Consider the following 8,612-nt stretch of genomic DNA (forward strand, 5'->3'; position numbering starts at 1 on the left):
ATATCGCTGACAGACACGATGTCTTAAATCATCTTGTTGTGTCTCTCTATTGCAATAGTCATTCATGTTTAAATCCTTGTTTCAGCCTCCAAGAGCTCTCAATAAACCAATTCTAGATAAGATGATACATTATCATTTTGTACAATTCCCCTACTGTCAATATTCTTATCGTTAGTGTAACTCATGTCCCATCCACTGGGTTGCTGAATACAGTCATGCATCACTTAACGTCCATGATACGTTTTTGTGAAATAGAACGTTACGTGATTTGGACGCTGTGCAAACACCACATCATATATGTAGGTTATCGAAGGTTTCGACAAATTCTCCTGCTGCCTTCGCATCAGCACTCACCACTCACTTTCCTATTGTGCAGCGAACAAGGCTTTTTCAAGGGCTTGAACCACCCAGAGCTAGCACTAAACTTGGTATCGTAGTGCGGTCCTGCTTTCTCTTTAAGCATCTGGAACAAGCTTCATGCCTTAGCGGTGATCATCAACGTGCTGAGAGGGATTCGCTCTTGTGTGTGGTCCTCAATCCATGTCCTCAGCAATGTCTCCATATCTAATACAGGTCCTCTCGCATTTTCATTAGCCTTGTAGCTTTCAGTGGAGCCAACCCTTTAACACCTTGGAGACCTTTTTCTTTGTTTTTGAGGATAGTCGTGACTGTGCAATACTCCTAAATTGCAAGCAAGAGATTCACTGATTTTCCACCTTCGTGTTGTTTAATAACCTTTTGTTTCACCTCCAAATCGATGCTTCTCCTTTGCTTCTTGCTGCTGCTATCGCTAGCACTGGTTTTGCTGCGACTGGGAGCCACCATGCACTCACGGCCATCTTATAACCTAATGGGACCACGATGTACATGCGGTCACACGTTGCCCAGACGGATGTTGTATACACTTGTTCTCCTCTTCTAGATTGTGAATTCGTTCAGTGAGGGCAGGGGTCACAAGCTACTTATGGCCTTTATCCTCAGAGAGCACTTCATGCCCTGCACATGCGAACTCTATCACACAACCAGGGACTGCCGCTCGGCAGAGGGGACCGTATTAGTCCCCTGTGGTTGCCGTAACCAAATACCGCGAACTCAATGGCTTACAACAGCAGACATTTCTTCTCATAGTTCTGGAGGCCAGAAGTTCTAAACCACGGTGTCAGGAGTGTTGACTCCTCCTGAGGGGTGCCTCTCTCCTAGCTCCTGATGACAGCCTGCGATTCTTGGCATTTCTTACCTGGGGGACCCTTTACTCTAATCTCTGCCTCCACTTCACAAGGTGTCCTCCTCACGTGCCTCTCCGTGTTCCTTCTCTCCTATAAGGGCACCAGCCAGATTGGATTAGGGCCCACCTCACTCCGGTATGACCTCATGTTATATCCGCAAAGACCCTGTTTCCAAACAAGGTCACAGTCACAGGTACAGGGGTTAGGACTTCAACATATTTTTTTTGGAGGACACAATTCAATCCTTAACAGCGGTGTTTGGTGGTGACCACGTAAGACTTGTCAAGGTGTGTCCCACACAGGGGAAAGGTCATTTTCAGATGGGATCTCAGTCAGCCAGCGGCTCTTCCTACAGGAAGAGGCTGTTCTAAATAGTCCCTCATCAGAGAACAAAGGATGCTGATGTTGGCAGAAACAGCACGCAGAGTTCAAGTGCTCAGAACACAATGCTATGAGTTTGCATGCGAAGTGAATGCAATGTGAGACTTCTTAGCTCTTCTTATTTTATTTCCCATCATCCACCCACTTAAACCTGCTGCCATGGAGTTGATTCCAACTCATAGCAACCTACACACATACACGCACACACTTTTTTTCCTCTCTTCTCTGCCTAGAATATACTATTTACCCCTAAAAATTAGGTCTGTGTATTTTTTGCTCAGAGAAACTTTCTGTGGCCCCCCCATACAGAATTAACAGTTCCTTCTTCTGACCTCCTAAAAGAATGTGGATATACTTCTAGTGGACACGTAGCACGTTGAATGTAATTAGCTGTTTGTGAGTCCCTCTCCCTCTCTAGATGGTTGGCTTTGCCAGCTTAGGACCATGTTATGCATCCTTCCAGCGTAAGAGCCCACCCAAAGACTTGTTCAGAGAACACTTAGCACATGCTTAGCATACACACAATGCCTACTTAACACACACTCAACTCGCTTGTTGAGCAAATGAATGAATCTCTTTCAGTATGATATATTTTCATACAGAGATGTGGTGAAAAAAAATTGATCCTGAAAACGTGAACTTAGTTCTGTGCTGATTATTATTGCATTTTATAGAAGTGTGATATGAACCAAGTTACAATAACCCATTTCAATTCATCTTTTGAACCAACTATTTCCATTTCCCAACTATTTGCAGTTTTTTCTATTGTTTTCATTAATCGTGTGAAATTCCCTCACTTTTTAACATATACATGTCATGATATTTGCCCTCCAAATTTTATTTATTTATTTATTTCTGTTTTGAGAAGTGGCATGGAGTTCTTTAACTTGGAAGGAGACAAAAAGGTTACATTTAATGGAAGGCAGAGGTAAAAAAATATGGAACACTTCACAGATTTGCATGTCATCCTTGTTCAGGGACGGTGTTAATCTTCTCTGTATCATTCCAATTTTAGTATGCGTGCTGCCAAAGTGAGCACTCCAAATTTTATTTTGAGGAAAATATTTTTTCTAAACCTTTATGTGATCTTATAAAATGCTTTTCATTAGAAATGCTATATTCTAGAAAACTCTTCCTTATGGTTACAATAAAAATAACCCTGAATAATGTTCTCAGGCTTGTCGCTCTACAGTCCCACTTAACTGCCTCTATAGTTTGCTGTTATCCACAGCAATACCCCCAAGGGGTCTTCTTGAGGGTCAGCTAAACCTTCAGACTCACAAGATTATCATAAACCATACTTGTCGGTCAATCTGGAGCCCTGGTGGCGCAGTGGTTAACAGCTCAGCTGCTAACCAAAAGGTCAGCAGTCCGAATCTACCAGGCGCTCCTTGGAAACCCTATGGGGCAGTTCTACTCTGTCCTATAGGGTCGCTATGAGTCAGAATCCACTTGACAGCAACAGGTTGTTTTTGACTTGCCGTCAATCTACTCAGAAGGGCATGGGATGGGGCCAGCACAGTAGCAGCAAGCATTCTTTTTACTGGGAGTTCTTGCCGAAGTCCTCCATACAGCAAGAAGATAAAACCCACAGTGGGCATGTGTGGTATGTTCCCGGGCTTAAAAGCCTCTATATTAGTTTCCTAGGGTTTCTCCGGAGCCTTGGTGGTGCAGTGGGTAAGAGCTCAGCTGCGAACCTAAAGGTTGGCAGTTTGAAAGTTTGAATCCACCAGGTGCTCCTTGGACACCCAATGGGGAAGTTCTACTCTGTCCTATACGGTCGCTATGAGTTGGAATCAACTCGATGGCAAAGGGTTTTTTTTTTTTTTTTTAAGTTGGGGCCTCTGTAACAAAGTTGTACAAAGTGGGTGGCTAAAAACAACAGAAACTTATTGTCCTGCAGCTCTGAAGGCTAGAAATCCAAAATCCAGGTGTCTACAGGGCCATGCTCTCTCTGAAGGCTCTAGGGGAAGATCCTTCCTTGCTTCTTCCTAGCCTCTGGGGGTCCTGGTGATTCTCAGTGTTCCCTGGCTTGGAGATGCACCTCTCAGTCCCTGTCTTCATGACTACCTCCCTCTGTCTGCTCTGCCCTCTGACAATGACCCGCTCACACAGAATTAGGACCCACCCTACGCCAGTATGACCTCCTGCTGACTTAACTGAAAACATCTTCAAAGACTCTATTTCCAAACGAAGTCATGTTCACAGGTATCAGAGGTTAGGATGTCAACACATAATTTGGAGGACACATTTAAACACATAGCACCTCATACCCCAAATGAGCACTGGTACATCTTGTAACAAGTCCCAAGGATTAACTCCCAGAGTCTTCCTCACGAGAGTCACCACACTCAGGGAAGCCCAGTCAGGGCGCTTTAATTGGTTTCACTTATAGTTCCTCTGGAGCCCTGGCGGCACAGTGGTTAAGTGCTCGTCTGCTAACTGAAAGGTCAGCAGTTCAAACCCACCAGCCGCTCCACAGCAGAAAGACGTGGGAGTCTGCTTCCGTAAAGATTTGGAAATTCTATGGGGCAGTTCTACTCTGTCTTACAGGGTCGCTACGAGTCAGAATCAACTCGATGGCAACGAGTTTTTGGTTTTTATAGTTCCTCCGTGTTAGAATGTGTTACCCACCTGGAGTCATTTTTAACATAACAAAGTCTGCCTAGGAACATCGTTGACATTTCAGTCTTACTAAGTACCTGGAGGACAGAGCCGGGAAGCTAACCGAGGTCGAATTCTCACACAGAAGGGGAGAGTCTTTGGTTGGTTAACCCTTGCAAACACCCGTATAACATAAAAGCCAAATTTCTTAGCACAGTCACATGGCAGGGGGACTTTTCAGACGCGTTCCCCACCCCCACCCCCGTCTTAAACTTCGGTCCCATCCAATGTCTTACATTTTATGGAAACATAGTGCACTCTCACACTGCCCCAGCTTTTCATCCCAGATGTTTCATCCCTTCCCCTGTCCATTCTGACCCTCTTTCTTTTCCACTTGGCCATCTTTCACTCCCTTGGGAAGGTCAAGGCCACCCACAGCCACTTCTATTACCTGTTTCCCTGACAGGACTCCCTGCTCCAGGCAGATTTAGTGATTCTCCCCTCTCTGGCCCCATAACATTTTAGTCACACCATTATTAAAATGAAAGAGACAGACTTCATCACCTTGAACTTCAGTGAACTCTACTTGTGTCTTCAGCAAGGCTGGTCGTTCCCAGGCCCAGTGCCTAGCAGAGGGCGGGCAGGTGGTAGACACCCCATAATAGGGCTGAGAGCTGCATGAAATTATAAGGATTCACACAGCAGATCTCCTAGAAAATTTAAAGGTGAAAAGTCTGAGTTTATTGTGCTTTATAAAGGTTTATAATAATAGCAAACATTTCTGAGCGCTTAATTTATGGTCACAGTTTACATCTTTTCAGTTAATCCTCACAACAGCCCTATGGAGTAAACACTGTTATTAGACCCAAGCTCTACAGGGTCTACTTGGCTGTAGACTTTACGGAAGCAGATCTCCAGGCCTTTCTTCAGCAGCACTGCTGGGTAGGTTTGAACCTCCAACCTTTTGGTTAATAGTTTAGCACAAACTGTCTGTGCCACCCAAGAACCTTTTCTAGACCCATTTAGCTGATGGGAAAACTGAGGTTTAGAGATGTTGGGTGACATGCTCATGATCACACAGAGATACAGCTGGGATTCAAACCTAGACAGGCTGGCTATAGAACCGGACTCAAATCTCTAGTTTACACACGTCTCTTACGGAGTGGAGGATGCAATGGGAGGAGCAAGGCAAGCTGAGGGCTGCAGGGATTCTTTATTCTGGATTTCTGAGAAGGTCAAAGAGTTTAGGCTGCTCTCCCTGTAGCTTTCCTCCCCAGCGTCCATGGAGAACCATTTCAAGGTCATCTTAAATGTCACCATGTATGGGCCCACTGAAACAATTGATACATTAAGTAAAATAATCCATTAGCTGTCTTACCTGGGGACTCTGTAGAGGTTATTTTTAAACAGTAGTTAAGTACACTGTGGCATTTTAACTTTGGCCTCAAAGATGGTTATGGCAATTTGGTTCATCCCAATGGGAGTTCACTATTTTTAGGCAGCAGATCGCTAAGTGGTTCTGTACACAAAGAAACCAAGAAAGGAATGAAGCTCAGAGTGGCAGGGAGAGATTTTTCCCAGTGGTCAGTGTCTGCATCATGAGGCTGCGACTTTACAGATTATTATGTTCATACAAAAATCTCCAACATACAAGTGTGTCTGTATGGCATTTGCATGGTATAAGAGAGACATCATTATCACTTGAAGAGATTGTCCAACAGTCTCTATCAAAGACAAAACTGTAATATTTGACTCTTTACCTTTGATGTTTTTTAATCATACAAGTTATGTTTTGTTCATATTTATATCCATTAGGTTATAAAGCTTAAAATAAAAATACTTTAAATGATCTGCTAGACTGCATTGTCTGTTGAAGCGGCATCAGTGAACTCGTCAGTATTAACAAGGATACCCAAACAGGATGGTAGAATCCCACCTACTCCTTAACCGAGACTCTCCCAGAAGATTCCTTTTTTTTTTTCTTGAAGCATAAGTGGTTTAATTTTATTTAAATGGTTTTTTTTAATTGGTGTTCTTAGGAAGCAGCAAATGAAAAAGTCTTACATCTATCTGTTCATTCATTCAAGCATTTGTAGTTCCTTCTGTTGAGCTTCCTTCTGGCGAACAGGCTGTGACCATCTTTTCTGCAGTTTTGACTATAATGTTATTTTCTCACTGGCCTTAAAAACCGACTCTAATGAAGAAAACTAAAGACGCAAGGGAAAGATTAGTCCAAAGGACTCATGGACCACAACTACCATGGCCTCCACCAGACTGAGTCCAGTACAACCAGATGGTGCCCGGCTACCACCACTGACTGCTCTGACGGGGACCACAAAAGAGGTTCCCAGACAGAGCTGGAGAAAAATGTAGAACAAAATTCTAACTCACAAAAAAAGACCAGACTTACTGGCCTGACAGAGACTGGAGAAATCCTGGGAGTATGGCCACTAGGCACCTTTTTAGCTCAGTAATGAAGTCCCTCCTGAGGTTCACTCTTCAGCCAAAGATCCGACAGGCCCATAAAACAAAACAAGACTATACGGGCACAACAGCCCAGGGACAAAGACTAGAAAGCAGGAAGGGACCGGAAAGTTGATAATGGGGAACCCAAGGTCGAGAAGGGAAGAGTGTTGACATGTTGTGGGGTTGCTAACCAATGTCACAAAACGATATGTGTACTAACTGTTTTAAAAAAAACAAAAACAGCTCTAGACATAGGAAATTTGTATTCCAACACCTTGGTATAATAATATGCAGAGAGGGAAGAAGGTAGGGAGGTCATTAGTCAAGTAAAATGTAGGATTCTGAAATATTCTCCTTTCTTGCCACCTACAAACCTGACAATCCCGACTTCTGTCTAAAAGTTTCACTTTCAGGGCTGTGAAGGCAAAGGCCTCTTCTGGTCCTGCCTGTTGCCAGGGAGACTTCAGGTGTCGGGACGAAGGCAGCAGGTGCTGGCCACAGCTAGGGCAGACAGCAGATGGAAGCTCTTGTAATTGTTAGAAGGCTCTGCGGTCTTTGGGTAAGGATAAATGCTTGGGGAGTTGCTTAGCTTCCCATCCATCCATCTGTCCATCCGTCCTTCCAACCATTTCTCTATCTCATTTGAGGTTATTGCTAACATGAATGTATCTGAGGCAGAGCAACCTTTCTGGTGTGTTTTCACTTGAGTTTTAGGGTGACTTCTGGTCTTTGGGACCTGTGGTTTACGCTGAAGCTGGCGATGACCATGCGGCCATGGAGAGAAGGGGGCGTATATGAGCTGTATCTGTATGACCTTCCATCTTGTTACTTATGGCTGATCACACTGCCCACGGAAGCCCTACGGACTCAATTTTTTTTTTTAATTGTTGTTGCTTTTATTTTATAGATAATTTGAATTTTGGCTTAGTTGCAGGTTAAACTATAATATATTAAAGCTTAAAGAGAAATCAAATTACCTCTGAGGTATTTTTCTATCGAACACACTACTCAGGTTGCAAATGACCTCTCCTGCACGTAGGAAAGGAGCCCTGGTGGCACAGTGGTTAAAGTGCTCTGATGCCAACCAAAAGGTTAGCGATTTGAACCCACCAGCCACTCCACGGGAGAAAGATGTGGCAGTCTGTTCCCGTAAAGATTTACAGCTTTGGAAAACCTATGGGGCAGTTCTACTCTGTCCTATAGGTTGCTATGAGTTGGGAACGACTCAACAGCAATGAATTTTTTTTTCTTTTTCGTTTATATGTAGGAATGTAAAGATTTGACCCAATAACATGATATAAAGAAAAAGAAAAAAAAAGTAGTCAATGGATTTGGGTTAAATCAAATAAAAAGGTATCCTTATTGTATCTTTGCTATTTTTCTGTGGGATTATTATAAATAGTCTAGTATCACAAATAATGCCTTATTTTTACAGCTTCCTTTTCCAGGACTGTCAAAAAGCTTCCAGGGATCAAATCATTCATTCCCAAAAGACTCACCTGAAGAAAATATTTGTTTAAGCCCTTTAATCCCCATGGGTCTCAAAGCTGCTCCCTCCTCCAAATGCAACATACTCTATAAGGGCATCACATACATCTTAGTGTGCAGAGCACAGTACAGAATTAGACCATCCTGAGTTACAGATGGTTTATGTGAGCATGCAACACACATGTTTACTGACAAGCATGCATTTCAGTGTGCTGGGTGGAGTTGTAGGTGGACTGTCAGAATTGTAGATGGTTTACGCGAGTGTACAAGACACGTGTTTACTGATGAGCACACGTTTCAGTGTGCTGGGTGGAGTTGTAGGTAGACTGTCAGAATTGTAGATGGTTTACGCGAGTGTACAAGACACGTGTTTATTGATGAGCACACGTTTCAGTGTGCTGGGTGGAGTTGTAGGTGGACTGTGAGAATTGTAGATGGTTTACGTGA

At 43.5% G+C, this 8,612-nt stretch overlaps 1 non-coding gene across 1 annotated transcript; it reads right to left on the reverse strand.

Moving 5' to 3' along the window:
- Nucleotides 1-2,539: 2,539 nt before the first annotated feature.
- Nucleotides 2,540-2,646, reverse strand: LOC111822443 (U6 spliceosomal RNA). Its single transcript, XR_002825704.1, has one exon. It is a non-coding gene; the product is annotated as a U6 spliceosomal RNA (small nuclear RNA).
- Between the last annotated feature and the right edge of the window lie 5,966 nt (nt 2,647-8,612).

The sequence above is a fragment of the Trichechus manatus genome, unplaced genomic scaffold (genome assembly GCF_000243295.1).
Source record: "Trichechus manatus latirostris isolate Lorelei unplaced genomic scaffold, TriManLat1.0 scaffold00177, whole genome shotgun sequence".
NCBI lineage: Eukaryota > Metazoa > Chordata > Mammalia > Sirenia > Trichechidae > Trichechus > Trichechus manatus.